General features: G+C 36.8%; 1 protein-coding gene and 1 long non-coding RNA gene across 2 annotated transcripts in view; one reads left to right on the forward strand and one right to left on the reverse strand.

The window, feature by feature from the left end:
• LOC139936472 (E3 ubiquitin-protein ligase TRIM33-like) overlaps nt 1-19306 on the reverse strand; it is a 97159-nt gene that overhangs the window by 13804 nt on the left and 64049 nt on the right. The gene's annotated exons all lie outside the window — the stretch shown is intronic.
• LOC139936638 (uncharacterized) lies at nt 10279-14812 on the forward strand. Its single transcript, XR_011785990.1, has 3 exons — nt 10279-10301; nt 13785-14018; nt 14372-14812. It is a non-coding gene; the product is annotated as an uncharacterized lncRNA (long non-coding RNA).

A 19306-nucleotide genomic window follows, 5' to 3' on the forward strand; every position in this document is an offset into this window, starting at 1 on the left:
TGGTTTTGAACTTTCGAGGTCAACTCAAAGGATGTTGTTTGGTTGACTCTCTTGTGAAAAGTTTCCGTATGACACCGGGCCACCACTTTTTCATTCGATATATGAAATAATTTAGTATCCAGTTTACCTTTTAATGAGATATCACTTATGTGAAAGAATGAGTGATAAACGTGGTGGTGCCATTCCCTCTTTGGATTTTTGTTAAATTACTGCAGTAGCTAGAGAGTCAGTCTGTAGTGTCAGTTGATCTATTGATTATATTATTCATTCAAATGTTCGAGACATAACCTATGACAGAAAACTTTGTTCTTTGTTCTTAGCATGAAATGAAAAGCCTGGCATAAACACATACCGTGAGAAAACAGCAGAGCTTTTGTCACCGGCGGAGCTGGCACAGTCTCGCGGTAAATTGCAATCAAAGTTTGGGGTCGAAATCGGAAAAATAATTTTGTATTATGACTATCGACTAAACAAACGATTGATCCGACGTCCTTTTTCCGATCCAGAATTGTACTTCTCTTCATTAAAAAAGAACTGGTGAATTATTCTTGACTTGTATAATATCGTGATCCTAATGTTGTTATTATGAGACTCGAAAAGCGATCAACTACTGGAAAATTTGAAGATTTCTTACCTCTCTTAGCCTTGGTCTTACTTGTCTTTCGGGCAGACGACTTTGACAGCTCAGGGGACCGACCGGGAAACATTTCACAGTCTGTTAGAGCGCCCTCAATTTAGAGGGCGCTATATCGATATCGCGATAAGAAACTGTCAGAGCAATCGTTAACTGCGGTCACTCAACCAAGGCATTACACATTCGTGAAAATATAGCGCCCTCAAGTGAAAATAAACAACGGGTGGGTGGATGCAGCTGAAGCCGTGGCCGTGTTTTGAGTAGCAGACTACGATACAACTCTTTTGAACATGTGTATGGGGCGTCACCAACATTTTAGTCTCGTCTCAAGACAGCAATTGGTAGTGGTTGCAGTATTATCAGAAATCGACCACTAAATGTATATAGCGCCCTCATAGAAGAACTAACAACACCGGGTGGGTGCAGCCGCTGTCGCCGTGTTTTGAGCTGCAGACTACGATGCAACTCTTTTGAACATGTGTACAGGGGCGTCACCAACATTTTAGTCTCGTCTCAAGACAACAATTGGTAGTGGTTGCAGTATTATCAGAAATCGACCACTAAATGTATATAGCGCCCTCATAGAAGAACTAACAACGCCGGGTGGGTGCAGCCGCTGTCGCCGTGTTTTGAGCTGCAGACTACGATGCAACTCTTTTGAACAATGTGTATGGGGCTTCATCAACATTTTAGTCTCATCTCAAGACACGTTTTGGTAGTGTTTCAGTACAACACCCCTCACTGCGATGTAAAAACAAAATTACTTAATGCCAATAACAAATTTCCTGGATATAGGAAGTACAAGAGTTTTGGCAATATCTCAAAAGAAGTATAAGAAGCAATACCGCGGTAACACTTCTCAGACTGTGTCTTCCTCTAGGGATTATTCTTATAGTTTTGGCGATAAAGAAGTACAGCAGCTAAATTTGGGTTAAAGTACAATGTGTTTTGAGAAATGTTTCACTAATGGCAAAACAATGCAATGTCTTTTGCAGGGGTAATTTTAATATTTTACTATGTTAATTCTATATCACACAGTTGTTTCTTGTTTCACATGATCAAGGTATTTATTTTGCACTAAAGCCATGTACATAAACCTGGCAAAATAAAATGAACATTTTAAACAAGTACTATACACGGAAAGGGCAAAAGACATTTCAAAGTAAAGTGATTGATAGTTATGGTAATAGGCCTTAGGGCCTACTGAAAGTAATTAGGTCAGAAGACAATACCAGTATGAAAACAAGGAGTTGCTACATAAATTGGTTTAGACATTATCGCAAATACTTGGTATGCATGCATAGCGATCAAGTTTGATTGTGAGCAGTGGATCAGCATGCACCTCATTCAACAGCGAGGGCTTCCCAAAAGAATTTGCGAAAAGGTCTTTGATGACATTAGTTAACAACAGGGTGGACCACGTGAAGGTTGTCATCTTCCACCCCACAACAGTTAAAGGGATCATAATACATCAAAGTGTGTAACCATTACAACGATTGCTTCATTGGAAATGTTACCCCCTTTGATACCTAGCCTACGGAGTAAAAAAACAGAGATAACAAATACTCTGGAAAACCCCGCTTAAATTTATCTATAATAACTATGACTTAATAAATGCTTTTAAACAAAGTTGTTGATCATGATTATGCGGTTAAAGAAAATTGTATAAACCATTTTCTTGCAGTCAAACCAACTAATTACTTTCCTTTGTTTAAGATAAGATACACATTATTTCAATTAATATCCTGTATCTGAAGTCTTGACTACTTGGCTAGCTCCCTTTGTCTGCAGAGTGAAGAAACACTCTTGTGAGAAAGTACTCTGGAAAACCCTGATATTAGCATGAAATAGCTAGGCAGATATCAAACTTGTCATCACTTTTTGTAATTAAAAAAACCTGGTTAACAAGTACTCTCAACTTTAAAACTGTTGTGATTGGTATATCACTTACCAATCTTAGTGTGGCATTTTGCCAAATAATTAACACCAGATAATAAACTAATCGCATGTCCTTTGTATTAAAAATAATACCCTCATTATAACGAGCACTCTTAACTATAATACTTGCACGGTATAACAATTACCGATCCAAATGTTACATTAATGCAACATAATTACCATCAGATAATATAAATAATGTCACCATTGTACACATACAATGTCATGACCATTGTCATTAATTAGCATATTAATGAGGTCCAAATTCACTCAATACACAACAGACAATGCATTGTAATTAATTAGTATATGAATGATGACTCAAATAACATGAATAATCATACAATGCCATGACCATTGTAATTAATTAGCATATTAACGAGTGCAATTACCTTAATAAACATGCAATGTCATGACCATAAAAACCTCAATAAGAGTTACTGAACCTTATGTGTCACAATATACATGTCCTTAAATAATAACTAATAAAAAACCCATGGTGGCCACCATGTGGGGGGTACCCCAAGGACACTAATAATATTGTTTGGATAAAATAACTGAAAGACAGAGTGACACACAATAAAAGTTACCATTCATATTTAATACAATATTCAAATTAAGTAAAACTTAACTTTATTAGTTTGTAATGTTAAACCAATCATATCACTTCCTGACAAGCTTGTTGTCTTTATATTTGTAATGAGTTACCTCTAACCTTAAGTTGTTTCATAATTGTAATGAGCAATTGCATTACAAATTTACATAACTTGTTTCATGCTTGTAATGCAGTAGTTCATTAAGCACTTGAAACTTTTACATACTTGCAATAAGGTACTTTATTGCAAGTATGTTATAATTGCATGAGTGTAATAAAGTACCTCATTACAAACATGCAATCTTTTATGTGAATACATTAACTTGTAAGGGATTATATCATTACAAGTTATTATGTATTCTGTCTACAAAATTGTAATGAAGTACGATCATTAACAAGTCAATAAGTAAATTGATCATTACAAGTCAATAAGTAAATTGACCTCGGCAGCTTGAAGCAGGAACTTCATCACATCAAGACATCACTAGAACTCAACGACTAAAATACCTTAAATTCCTGCAGCCAGCTCAAGCCATTCCTCATCACACCAAACAAAAGTCCGCAGTTCAAGGCTACCACCATGACAAATCAGCTGTCATCAAACATTCACACAAACAAGATGCCAAACTCATCTCACCAGTCCAGTTCTGCACCGATGCAGAGTCAGGGACGCCATCGAAATACAAGCACATCACACAGTTGCACAAGACATCAGGTTTTTCATCAACGACATCTGATTACCCATACTCAAGCCAACCCTTCCACCAGCAACTCACCACAACAATTCATACTCCAACTCACAGGCAGATCACCAGTCAAGAACAGCTTGGATCCTTCTGCCCCAATATGCATCCCCTCCAGTGCTACTTATAAGCTCCACCACGACTACTAGTCCAGCTTTCTCCTGAAGACAAGCAGAGTCTACTGTTTGAAATGTCGAGACCACACAGGCTCTTTTCAGAGTCAACACTAACACAAACGAGATTTACACATTGTTGTACACACAAGTTTACTATAATACTTATAGTTTCTTCCTATTTATCCACACCATGCAAAGCTTCAAACAATACTAATATTCAAGTCATTGTTCCACAATAAGAAAACTTTGTGTTCGTGAGTTCAATCTGCAGATGAATCCGGATGATCATGCTGTAATATCAAGATCCATTGGAAGATTTGTTCAATGTTGTTCATGCTCTTGGAAAGTCTACTCATTGGTCAAAGTACATCCTTAGTAACAGTCGAAGCTGGTGGATATGACCTTTGATGAGGGCAGTCATCATGAAGAAACAGTCCTCCTTTACAAAGACTGTGTTGAAGCAACAGTTTTATTGGTGCTGCATAATGTGGCTCAGCATCTTGACGTAACCAACTCTTAGTTGTTCCACTCTGTTCATCCTGTAATATGATATAAAACAAAACGAAAATAAAAAAGATTTATAAGTTAAATTTGTGTGTATAAGCAAAGTTTATTTTCTGCAAAGTTTAATCCCTTACTATTGTAGCCTGGTGGTAAAATTTAACAAAATGTTCCTTGTGTGACAGGACAACCATGTTTTTCTTCTGTCCAAGTTCTCTTGCAAAATCTTGTCAAACATTTCTACATTTTACAACCAGGCTAAAATTAAGCAAGAGACCCCAGTTATTAGTTGCTGTCACGTGAATAGCACTTTAGCTTAAATAGATCTTACCTTCAAGGATCCTGGTAGGTAGGTGTAGAAACACTTGATGTCTATCTCCTCAAGCCATGACGTATCTCTCTTTGTGTTGTGATGTCACATCTTCATGGTCCATGTTGACAGGATGGCAGAAAAGTAGTCATCACAATCACCTGTATGTAAGTAGTAGTTGAGCGAGAGGTTGTCTTCAGCCGACACCATCTCAGGAACCTCTCCTGGTTGCTATCCATGCTCTGTCCAGCATCAGCATCTTAAGCTAAGTTGTTTCTGGTTGTGTGGTGCGTCCTTCTTCAGCTGATCTACGAATGTTAGTCTACCCCTACCCTTGCTCCTGTTTTCAGTGATGGGTTCCAAGAGAACTAGGGGCTCACAGCTAGCTCTAGATGGCAGATACAGTGGCCAGCCAGCCTCATTCTCCGTTTCCTGATCTTGACAGATACTCTTGGTTGGTCATCGAAGAGCTGGAAGTTGGGCATAGATGGTCTTCCAAGTTTACATCAAGGGCCATTGGTAGCATTCTTGTATAGACGCCATCTAGCGCTCTTTCTTGAGCTGCATCAAGATCAGCACAATTTGCACCACCGGACTGAAGAGAAAGAATGACCTCTAGGGGAGCGCCATCTGAAAGAAAGTTGTAATCACATCAGTACAAACCATGTAGAGTCTAATATAATGAAATCATCTAATGGTCAACACTGGACTACTGCTTCAAAATCAAATCACAAAATTAGCTCAAAAATTGAGTTCAATCACTAATTTTCTAAGTTTCTGTCATCTCAAAGACACAGACTGTTGAAAAAAGATTGACACAACAAACTCTCTGCACAATTCTTTCAAGTTATGTTATTCCATGTGTAAAAACTGTTTTAGTTTCTTGTGAAGACAAGTATAGTTGCCATTATTACATCTGTTGTTGATCCATTAGACTGCAATGCATTCTCTCATCCACCAGGGAGACAGGAACACTTCTCTATGAAGACAGGCATCCATCTGTTGTCATCTTGGCCATCAGCAAACGGACGTCACCAGCACGAACGCAGACGCCATTGGATTGGGATGTGCAGTTTCCATTAGACTCCGTACTTCACAGGCAGATGGTTCCGCATTTCACCATTGCAGTAAATAAAAGACAAAAAATAGATACATTCAGAAAATGCACTTCAAAATAGAATTATTACATTTAGTTTTGGAATATTTCAGGTGAATATAAATGTGGATTTGAGTTTTTCAATCATATTATTTGTTAGGGTTTCTTTCTCTGAATTTTTAGAGTTAAATTTTTCTCATCAACTTGTTTGTCAGCATTTAGCAAATCGTAAAAACTTATGAATTTTTCATTAAAGTTTGATGAACACATTCCAGAGGAAAGAAAAGAATGTTCATGTTCAATGTTAAAGCACTTTTTACGACTTAATATTAATAGACAGAAATGACTTATACTGTATTTTCATTCTCAAGGCATGCATCTTACCTGGAAACTTTCATCCCCAGACACCTTCAACCAAGGTCTTCCAAGATGCCTGCCCTTTGGATGATTCCTTGTGACGTGACATCACCTGTATATGGAGAATCATTCAATATCTGGATCACTATTAAGTTAGTTCAGTCGCTGCTTTTCATCAACGAGTTTGAACCGTTTCTGTTATCTCAAAAACACCGATTGTTGAAAAAAGATTGATGCATCAAACTTTTTGCACAATCCTTTCAAATTATGTCAATCCATGTGTAAAAACTGTTTAAGTGTCTTGTGAAGAAGTATGGTTGCCATTATTACATCTGTTGTTGATCCATTAGACTGCAATGCATTTTCTCATCCACAAGGGAGACAGGAACACTTTGCTGTGTAGCCAGGCATCCATCTGTTGTCATCTAGGCCCTTGGATATCGGCTGTTAGATGTCATCAGCACATACGCAGACGCCATTGAAGTTGTCATAGCCCTGTATTGGACTCCGTATCTCATAGGCAGATGGTTCCGCAGTTCACCATTGCAGAATAAAAGACAAAAACAGATACATTCAGAAAATACACTTCCAAACAGAGTTATTCCATTTGTTGGGGAATAATTCAAGTGCACAATGAGTGGGTTTGTGAGTTTTACGATCATAATTTGTGAGGGTTTCTTTCTCTGAAATTTTAGAGAGTCAAATATTTCTCATCAACTCATTTGTTTGCATTAACAAACCATCAACAACTTGTGAATTTTTCATTAAACTTTGATAAACACATTCCAGAGGAAAGAAAGGAATGTTCATGTTTTGTCAAGGATTTACTGCATGGTTTTATTGAGCTAGTTTTCTTCGGGCTTTCAAAAAAAGCCACATGAACTTTTCAAAAGCACTTTTTTATGACCGAAATTACTAAAACTGCATTTTACTTTATTAAGTCATCTTACCTGTAAACTTGCAGACCACAGACCATAAGACATCCTCGTCCTCCTTCCATGATCCTTGGTAGCCATTATCCTTGTGACATCACCTGTATATGGAGAATCATTCAACAACTGCATCACTAAGTAAGTTCAAAAGTTGAATTCAGTCGCTGCTTTTCAACAACAAGTTTGAACTATTTATGTCATCTCAAAGACATCGATTGTTGTAAAAAGATTGACGCAACAAACTTTCTGGGCAATCCTTTAAAATTATGTTATTACATGTGTAAAATCTGTTTTAGTTTAATGTCAAAACAAATATAGTTGCCATTATTACATCTGTTGTTGATCCATCAGACTGCAATGCATTCTCTCATCCACCAGGGAGACAGGAACACTCCTATATGAAGCCAGGCAACCAGCGGTTGTCTTCTTGGTCATCGGCGGATGAACGTCACCAACACGAACGCAGAGGCCATTGAAGTGCAGTCTTCTTTGGACTCTGTACTTCACAGGCAGTTGGTTTCCCATTTCACCATTGCAGTAAATAAAAGACAAAAAATAGATACATTCAGACATAATAACTTATACTGTACTTTACTTTCTTAAGTCGTCTTACCTGGAAACTTGCATCCTCAGACTATAAGACATCCTCGTCCTCCTTCCATGATCCTTGGTAGCCATTATCCTTGTGACATCACCTGTATATGGATATTCATTCAATAACTGCATTCAAACCACAAAATTAGCTCAATCATTGAGTTAATGTAACATGACATCATCGGTCATAAAATAAAATGGGTATGTACATTCCCAAGAAGAATGTCTGTGTCAGTCATATTAACTCAGATGTAATGCCATTTAGATTGAATGATCAGAGTTTCAAAATGAAATGAACAATTTATGTACAACAATTTATCGACCATGTATTTAAAAATGTGAAGACGTCCACAGTTGTCAAAAGAAAAAAAAGAAAAAAAATTAATGGCATCAAACATAATAATATGAAGTCAGAGACCCTTCCCCCTCAAAAAAAAACAAATGCAATTTTATTGAAAAAAGTGAATCGCAAGCTCAGCAAAAGTTCACAAAATATCATCACTTCAGGCCAATTCTTCACAAATTACAGTCCTGAGTGAAATTCCAAACTATTAACATCATGAAAATAAACTTACCCTCAGGTTGTATTCCTGAACTTTAAAATGAGTGTCGATTCCTCACAGCATACCTCCGCTCACCACAGCTCCAAAGATGGATGGTCTGGAAAACAGTTGGAGGGCGTCAAACATAAAAGATGTTGAAAGGCATAAAACATAATGGAATTGTACACCATTAAGTAAGAGACCCTTCCCACCCCCCCTCTTCTCCCCCCTCCCCCCCAAAAAAAAAAACACAATAAAAATTAAAAACAATTTTAATATCAATTTGAACAATAGTGTATCGCAACACTCAACTTGACCTATTTCTTTGCGGGAGCCCCACTTTAATAAAAATTAACCAAAACATCATTTCAGGAAAAATCTTTACAATTTAGGGTGCTGCATGAACTTCCAAACTATGAACATCCTGAAAATAAAGAAAATAAACTTACCTTCAGGTTCAGTTCCTGAACTTTAAAATGTGTAAGTGTTGTTTTCCTCACAGCAACCTCCGCTCACCACAGCTCCAATGAAGTCTTCATGGCCCTGGAATGACTGGTGCAGTTTCCATTGGACTCCATAATGCGTATTCCAATGGCAGTTGGTTCCGCATTTCACCATTGCAGTAAATAAAGAACAGAAAATACGTACATTCAGAAAATGCACCTCCAAACAGAATGATTCCATTTAGTTTGGGAATATTTCAGGTGCATATAAATGGTGTGAGTGGTTGTTACTTGACAAGTGACTGATAACGGATGGTGTGGAGTTATAGATGGGGTACGTTTTCGCTGTCGTATAACGAACCCCTGATTGTTAAGATGTAACATGCAAGCATGGAAATGAGCTTAGTAGATTTTAAAGTGATGGTGTAGATGGGAGTGAGCTTGTTAATCATGCAGTTTGGTGCAGGTTTGATGTTAGAGTGAATAAATGGTGATAATAATATACCTTTAGGATAGACGTAATCCCTCTGTGCCGTAATACCACGAGATTACAGTGGTTGCTGGGTCTGTCATGAGAGAGCACGTAGATGAGAAGGACTCCATCCCAGGTCCTCAATCTCAGTCACTGCATGTTGGGAAATAAAGATAACATTCTCTAAGTTGTGAAACATGTTTGGCAACAACAATCACAGTAAATGACGGTGACGGTAGCTCCAGTGGTAAGAGAGTTAGGGCTCATTCTGTTAAGCAAAACTTTTCTGCTTAGCAGCTTTGTGATGGGCACTGACTGGAGAAACAATTGGTTAGACTGTTGCATACTTAGCTACTATAGCTAATCCTCCCGGAAATCTTTAACACAGAAAGAGTTCCTTTTTGTAACATCAAATTCTGCAAAGCAATTTATTTGGCTCAGCAGCTTTTTGTAATAATTATTGGACCCTGAGACTGAGACTGAGAAAGGCGAGATGGGTTGGATTGGAGCACTGTTGGATTTGGAAAACTTTACCAAAGATTTTTTTTTTTCTCTACAAATATTGAAATTATCAATAGCATTGGGCGAATTTCGCTGCTTGGGTACAATTATTGCCAAGTTCCACTTTTCATTTCAAGAGTCATAAGAAGACTTGGAAATCGCATGTAGCCTAGTTTGGAGAATAGTGTGGCTGCGCTGTTGAATCATTGGGGAAGAAAATGACCAATATATACTGTATTTCACTTTCTTAAATCATCTTACCTGGAAACTTGCAACCTCAAACCATGAGACACCCCCTCAAAGGTCTCAAGATGCCCTCGGGTAGCCAGTTCTTGCGACATCACCTGTATATTATGGAGAATCATTCTATAAATGCATCACTAAGTTAGGCCAAGTTAGTTCCAAAATTCTTCCTCCATGGTTGAATGGACTTCCAACCAGTGACGTCACGCAATACGTCACAATGCGCCTGCGCACCGAGGCTCAGGCCTTTTCAAGATGGCGACTAAATCCTTAAATCCGGAAAGGTAAGCACATTTTTTCTTTGTAATTTATAGATATTTGTATCAGTTTATATTGCATGAAAACATAACAAACTCGGACATTCTGTATTCAAGCTGTAATTGTGACAGGTTTTATCCACAAAAGTTAGCTACAAAAGTAAAAACTTTCCCTTTCTGAAACATTCTTTGCAAGCATGGCTGCCTGGCACAAAAATAGACACGCGCCCGCTACCGGTGTGGTGTTGAGAACATCCCCGTGTCGATAAAAATAAAACGAGTTGAATCCCTTAGCATGCTTAGAGAATAGAAGTCATTTTCGGTCCTACTACTTACCATCAACTCATTTTTGTGTCGCCAGCTCATTTTCGTGCCGTCAACTCATTAAATTTACATTAAAAACATTTTACATATTAAATGGGGCACAGAAGTGTTAAAAGTCTGGGCTAAACTACACATTTATTTCTCATGGTTTTCGCTAAAATTTCCTTCACAAAAACGACTTTGTGTTGATAAAATAAAAAGTACCAGTCATTGACATCTTAGGCCAAGACTAATCTATGTCAAAAAAATTAAATCACACTCTTTGCATTGTTTAAAGGTTAGGCAACTTTCTTCCAGTGACAATAAATAAAATCAATTCTCTAAAACTGTACAATAAATGCAAAGTTCCACTTTAAGTTTAACAACAATTATTAATATAAAGTTAACTTACAGGAATACTGGCAAATCCTGGCTTTCTCGAAGTTCTTCTCAAAATCGCCACATATAAAATATTTATTAGCAAGCGACACACCACTCAAAATTATTATTGGTTAAACTCTCACTAGTTCTCACTGCCAAAGGCTGGCTATGCCCTCTCTCCTAAGGCTCGCAACTTAAATCTTTGAGGCTGGATTCACATCCTCTCCTCAAGAAGCTCTGATGTTGAATGCCAAAAATATATATTCTATTCCCATAGGGTCTACACACCCTCCCAAACAGAAAAGAAACTTAGGAATTTTATTTGTATTCCCCCTGAACTTTTTATCCCTGCTCACTCAAGCCTGCTCATGAATATTCATTGTTCAAAATAACCCTTAACTTCACCAATCAAAACCTATGTTGAAGTCACATTACCTCTTTGCATAAAATAAGATGGCTCACCAAGTTTAAGGAATTTTGAGGCGGGGTTTGGCCACTCAAAAATAAAAACTTGTTATCTTACATGACAAATTTAAAGTACTGTACATGCACTCTGGCCATACACAAATTATATTATGTTACTCTATACCATAAGATCTGGAGTAATTTCGCTACTTTTATTTTACTCTGTGACACTCGCTCCTTCGTAATGAAGTTATCGAGTAAATTTCATTTTTGAGTTCATCATAACAGAGATGCAACTTTTCCGATTTCAGTTGGAAAACCGACTTTTCTTATTTCTACCCCCAAAATGTTCAGGGTTTTTTTTCGTTCAAAATCTAAAATGTATAAATCGGATAAAAAATGTACGATTTCTACATCATGGTGTATCTTATACTGTACAGCAGCAACACTGGCCCTGAAGAACTTCTCACAATTAGATAATTACAACTTGTTAATGCCTTCAACATATAGACCGTTACAAAAGTAATGTCTTCAAAAATGTTGCTGCTTAAAATTATGTCTGCTGTAGCTGTATGCTACACCTGATGACAACATTCTAGAGGCATGATCAATTGAAAATCATCTGCCCACTTTCCCGCTGTCACTCTTACTATACTCCAACTTGATTTACTAGTGCACAACTATTGTCAATGCCAGACCCTAGCAACTATTGTGAATTTGAAACTTCCCTTTATAAAGTGATTTCTTTCTCAAGCATGACAACCCAACAATAAAATTTGCTGACTAAGCATAGGCCTTTATTGAAATCTAAAAGTAAAAGCAATTCAAATCTAAAAGAAAAAAAAAACCTGCATGCTGCATACCTTGTGGTTTTCTTAGAAACTTATAATGGGTGATTATTAGTTTCAAAGAACTACTGAGCTACTGTGCTGCACAATGAACTACTTAACTACTGGGCTTACCAAAAAGTTTTGCAGACTCTTCTATTATACAAAGAGGGGGGTTTAGATAATATTCAGACAATTATCTTCAAACCTTGTAAGTTAAATGTAAATGTGGACATTTCAAAAAAGTACCTGAATTCTTTAAGGGAACCCAAAAAAGAAACTACAGATTTTTATTTCAATGTTGCTGGGGCCAAGAATACGGAGTGGATAGGACTGATTTATGAGGCTACCTAGTGGTTTAAGAGGTGTATAGTAATCATACACTTTTTTTTTTTTGGGGGGGGGGGTATTTTTGGGGGTGGGGGAATTATAACAAAAGCACTGAAAAAACACACAATTTTGTGAAAATGTCCGTTTTCGGCAACCACTTTTTCAATCATTAAAATGTTGTCTTATTTGATCAAATGAGATTTTTCTCAAGACAAAAAAGGGGAGCTGGGTATATCAAAAACTATTATTATTATTATTACTGGTTTATTGTAAAAAAAAAAAAAAAATGCTTGTCGCAGTCCAGAGACTGAATTAAAATACAGATTTACATTTATATATAAAATTTTAAAAAGCACAGGAGAAAATTTATACACAAGAAAAATTGAAAAATTCAAAGCGAAAGGGAAAATGTGTCTTACATTTGTTTTATAGTTACTCAAAGGCAAAGCATACCTTTGGCTCTTTGAAGTGTCTCCTGATTTAGTCTCTAGACATGCTAGATGTAGATAAAAATTTGCAAAATAAAAACTAACTTTTGAAAATTTCATTTCAAAAAGTAGTCATGGTTTTGACTGAATTATGTCCACACAGGAAGAATAATCCCTAAACAAGATTTACATTTTACAGCTTGCAAACTGTTATCTTTTTTCCATCAAACGATGCTTTGGGCTTCAAACCAAAGGTTTTTATTGTCATTGATTTTAAGAGTGATCACCAACCATATCATCCCTTCAATAAAAACAATAATCTGGGAGTAGGGTGAGGATTGGGGGGATGGTTGCAAGACCTTGCTTGCATTTGGGATGTCTGTTTTGGGAAGGGGAGGGGCTCAAACTTAAAAGGCAAGGGTGTCCTTCTACAGTTGAAAATAATGAATGTGTACTGGACCGGTGTTATCATGACTTTGTATTTACACATTACGTTTTCTGTGAATGTTCTATCGAGTAATTAATATGTTTCCCTAATTATCTAAGCTCTTGAGTGTGCAAACATTTTCTACTTTATCCCTACGAGCGAAGGGCCAATATTTACTCCCAAACCATTAAAGATATATTTTGAAAAATATTTTTAAAAGGCTCTGAGAATTTGACAAGTCAACACTATGGAGAAGTGACTTAATTGTTGATTGTGTGGTGTGATTTATTGGTCCTTCGACTCAGTGTACTGTTTGAATATACCCTGGGCAATTTACTCTTTTTACAATAAATACAAGTGTGAAATTGTCCATTTACTGAAAAATTACTTTATTTCTATTTGTGCTCAGATGTGAGAACCTCATCGTCTTCAATTCTTGTCCAACATCTTGTTAGAGAAATATCAGGCGATCATTGCGGGAAAGGACGATCTCAAGGAATGGACTTCTACAAATGTAATAGAAACTCACATAAATTGACTGGCAAAGCAAGAGACACAAGATCTGCACTCTTTGATTTCTACAGGGATGGACTGACTGGTAGATGTACTCTAAGTCTAAGTTATCAGGATAACCCACTCTAAGGTAGGTCTATCTACAACACCCCTCAACATTAAAACAATTACTTAAAGAGGATGTTAACTACGTTGTTATTTGCTCCCACATTTCAGTTGTAGCATGGGCTAGGGTTAGGGTTAGGGTTGACTAGGGGCGAGTGACTGCGAGGAAACTGGTTTCCCCACAATGTAATTTTTTTGTTTTGTTTTGTGCTTGCTGGATACCAGCAGCAGCAGTGCTTTTGCACGCAACAGCAGCCTCTTCTAATAAACCTCCATCATTTAGCCCACAATTGCGAGTCTTCTCAAATGGAAGGGTCCGGTGATTTTAAGGAAAAATGTAATTGACAATGTCCTAATTTGTGTATCTGTTTTATTCAGTGAACCTGATGATCAACTGGGAGAAAGCAACTTTACCACTAATTGATGTCAAACAACTGTAGGCTCTGTATGATGTCATCAAGGACTTTCCTGATGTGACATCATTCTTCAATATCAATCTGAGCAGGTCAGTTCACAATCTAATGTGTGCTTTGTTTATCAATGCAGATATAACAGTGAAAATATTGGCAAAGGTTGGACAAATCTATTGTTAAAGTGGACAGAAATTCTCAAACAAGTGATTTCATTTCATTTGATATTTATACAAATTAAGAACTTTAGATTACCCTCGCACATCTTTTGTTTAATAAAATAAAATGAAGCTGTTAAAACTCACATAAATCTCTCATTCATTTAATCGATAACAAATAATGTATTCAATCTCCTGACGATGACTAGAGAAAGCTAGATCGAAACGTTGAGACCAATTCAAAACTGACTCTGCGGCAGTACAGTTAATTACGATCCTATAAGCTAAAGTATAGTAGTCCAAGTCTGTTTTCTATACCATCCGTCCTGGTAATAGTTGATGCAGGACAGTTTTTTTCAGAACTGAGAAGTCTCCCGAACCCCCAACTATCTATTCGGCGGCAGTAGGATAAAGCAAGACAGTTCTCCAAGAACAAACTCTACCTGGCAAGTAGATACACACATGGTGTTACCGCAAACCAAATATACATTGATATATCACCATGCAATGCCTCAAATCCTATAAAGGATGTATTCCTTATACATTGTTCCCCGATGATATTGGAACCAAGTCAGTTGATTGCTTTTGGTTCATTAGAAATCACAGGGTCAAAGTAAAACGATTTTAATATTCTCTCAAAACCTTCAGTGCAACAGTCGTTTCCTTTGGCAACTGCTGGTAATTTATGCAACAATTATGTTTGTTGTACTTTAATGACACCAATATTCAATTTCGTAGGTGAGAGAGTTGAATGATTTTTGTAAACTATTTATGTGTTTGTGCAAGTTTGTCTAATAACATGTTTCTTACAGCCAGTGTTCTACCGTCTGGGTAATGGGTGAGTTTCTTTAAGGACTTGTTTAAGATGGAGGACAAAAATATATTGCAAACTTTTGCTTGGTTTACTTTGAGGTAAAGAATTGAACCCCTTCAGTGAAAAGAAAATGTTGACAGGTGACTGCTAACTTAAGCTGCTGATTTTAGTAGTTTAACAGAGCATTTGCCCTCTATGAGTTGCTGTTCAATAAGTTTGTGTTCTCTACAAACATCTGTGTATGTGTATCAACTTGGAACAATCTTACCTGAACTAATAATATTGAGACTCATTGATCCAAGTTGAGGCAAGGTTGTTGGAATTGAATATTGTTAACAATTGCAACAATATAAACCATCGTAGCACATTCAATTTCTTGTGACACTCACTATCCCAGCTTTTTTCTGTTATCACCTTTTGGAGCAATCAGTTCCCATTGTAACAGGATACATGACTATTATTAGGCAGATGGGAGTTAGTGTTGGAGTACCTTTAGTAAACAAGTTTGTAAAGGGAACGGATAGAGTTGCAGATGGATTGTGGCACTTTGTACTCTCATTTAGTATCTCAACCAAAATAAACAGCCATGTTTTTCTTGAGACCTAGACATACAAAAGAATATTAGTTATGACATATGCTCCACAAAATCAAAGTTGAAGTCAAACTATTTTTTGGGATTGCTGTTTTGACTAAACACAAAACATAAGTTGCTTTGGGAAAACACAAAATTCCTACCAGTTTAGCATCATGCTTGCACAATAATGGGCTACTTCAATGGATAAATCCTGAAATGAAAACTCTAGTGACAATTGGTCATGCTAACTAGTATAATTACAAAGTTTTGTTATAAGTCATGAAACTTGGGGGATGAACAGTAAAGGGTATATCAATAACTCGTATAAAAGCAGTTTGCCAGAAGAAATATGTTGGATAAGATCTTTTTCAATAAGAGAAGACACTCTCTTCTTCACCTGTTGCTCCTACCTTACAAAAAACATAAAGACTTGATATCCTTGGTCATAACTTGCCTTTTAAAGCAATCGCACAACATCGGTAAGCAGTATTGTCCAAAAGCCCACACTTCATGTATCACCGATATATATAAAATAACAAACCTGTGAAAATTTAGGCTCAATCGGTCATCGGTGTCGGGAGAAAATAACGAGAAATCCCACCCATGTTTCCGCACGTTTCGCTGTGTCATGACATGTGTTTAAAGTAACTTCATTATTCTTGATATCGTGAATTGCTAATTGTTTTAATGTTTTCTCAAAAAGTAAAGCATTACATGGAATAATATTTCAAGGGAAGTCTTTCATTTTTTTCAGTTCTATGTAAATCGGTAAATTTTAAGTTTTGTTCTGTTTAGAAAGTGTCCAATGGCTAAACTCACTTGCAACATTTCTCAGACCACACTTCAGGTTATAATTATTATTAATAATAATAACTTCATTTATATAGCGCCTTTTCTTAAGGTTCAAAGCGCTCAGGGAATAACAAGAAAAACATAACAATGTGGGAATGAAATTAAAAAACCAAGAAGAAAAAAACAAGTTGGAGGTATATACAATTCCTTTGTATGCTTTTACTTATCCTGGCTGAATTTCAAGTTCTCCTATTTCAAATCAAAATGGTAACGGTAGTTAAAATCAGGTACAATGAGTATTCTGAAACTTAGCTTTTTTCATTGTGATGTGTTTTAGGATCAGACAATTTAAATAGCATTTTATTTCAATCAAAAATGTCAAGTCTTCAATAAAATAAACTAGTTGTACCCCATTGCCATTTACAATTGTAACTACTCATTATCACTAATTAAAGTCAACTTTAAGAAAACAGAGCCCAGTTTTGTTTTTAAAATTCAAAAACAAAGCACAAGTCTCTTATACCAACATAATGAAGAGACACATAACCATCAGCCCCTTCTCTTTCAATATGTTTTCTTAAAACAACCACAATATCTATTAAGCCAAATAGTAATAAAAATGTATTTAGTGTAGAAATCCTCTTAAAATGTTATTTAAGGGGGGTGGCTATGGGCTGTTGGCCCTCAGATAGCAATATCCACTGGTATACACACATCTTCTGTGCTATCTTAAGTCCTCATTGTGGTTATAGTTGCGACTCTTGGTATTATCATTCATGATAATTACAGTACTTGTCCTACCTTCTGTCAAGTGGCGTGTCACCATGATTAGATGGTTAGAGTATAGTGGGTTTGAATCCAGTAAGGCTTACCACTGATTTCACAGTGACTCTAATAACTTGTTGGTTTATGCAATTCATGAAGTCATAAACATTAAACCACAATATACATTGTGTATTAATTAGAGAGATTGGCTGTTGTCAACTTCACATTGTTTTGTATCATCCCCTTGTGGGAGCTTTGTCAAGTTCCAGCATTGGGAAGATCATCCAAGAAAAAACCAAACCACCAAACCAGCACCCCAACAAACAAACAAAACAAACAAACAAACTATACTTTTCTTCTCCTTGATCTGTTAGAATATTGGGCACTATTCTGCATTCAACCTTCACCTTATAATGCCCACCCTGATCTGACTTACAGTTCAAAGACAATGAAAGTGAATAGTCCAACTAATGTCTTTTTCAAATCTTAATCATGAAACGTTCTGAAAGGGTATACTTGTTACAGAGAAACAAATCAAGCTTGCTTTCCAATTACTGGCCTGTACTAATATATCACCAAATCAATTCATACTTTCAAACACTTTGGTTTCGTACTGCCCAGGAACAGTTAAAAACATATTTCTCGTTCTAAATAATAATGCTGATTTTGCCTTTTAGTCTCTGTCGTGCTAAGACTATGAACAAGGACTTGTTCAATTATGCTCCATACATGTTGGCTTTACAAGATTTTGCACAAATTTGCGTCAGAGTTTCTTATAGTTATTGTCAGGCAGTAACAAACAAAACTCCTTATATCTTTTTCCTGATTCACTTCACTTTGATTGTGTTAGCGTGATTTTGTCTCTAGTCAACTCAATATTCAGTCTAACTGTGATCCAGGAGAACGGCAGAAACTGGATGTCAAATTAAATCTCTTGGTATCTAAATGTGACAACCAGTGTTATAGCCACGGTGGGCAGTAACCCCACCAGGGCTACACAGAACAAAATTACACTGTGTTGCCCAGCACAGATTTCCCCTCAATTAGAACCAGTGTTATAGCCACGGTGGGCAGTAACCCCACCAGGCTACACAGAACAAAATTACACTGTGCTGCCCAGCACAGATTTCCACTCAATTTTACTTAAGCAGTGATGGCCCCCATATCTAAACATTAAGAATTGGGTTGAATTCCTTCCCCATGGTGGACTAAATTGGGTTTAGAACCCTCAGAATTGATCTAGCTATAACACCAACACTATGAACTCAGGCCTGATACTTCACAGAGGCAACAAAGGCTGGTCAGTGCCTTGGGCGCTATAATGCTCCAGGCCTCCAGTAGAAATTTTAAATTTCTTAATAAGTTGTCCTTTACTGAAGAGAAACGTGCCTTGGTGCCATTGCCCTTTCAAAAACAAAGCATACAGGCCAGTTAACTTGACCAATGTTATATAAAGATGTTAAATTTGCATCAGGGATAAAGAATATAAATTGTTGCCCCTGGTCATTGCCTTAGGGCTCATAAGTTGTCCTTTACTGAAGAGATACGTGCCTTGGTGCCATTGCCCTTTCAGAAACAAAGCATACAGGCCAGTTAACTTCACCAATGTTACATAATAGATGTTAAATTTGCATCAGGGATAAAGAATATAAATTGTTGCCCCTGGTCATTGCCTTAGGGCTCATAAGTTGTCCTTTACTGAAGAGATACGTGCCTTGGTGCCATTGCCCTTTCAGAAACAAAGCATACAGGCCAGTTAACTTCACCAATGTTATATAAAGATGTTAAATTTGCATCAGG

The sequence above is a fragment of the Asterias amurensis genome, chromosome 4 (assembly GCF_032118995.1).
Source record: "Asterias amurensis chromosome 4, ASM3211899v1".
Taxonomy (NCBI): Eukaryota; Metazoa; Echinodermata; class Asteroidea; order Forcipulatida; family Asteriidae; genus Asterias; species Asterias amurensis.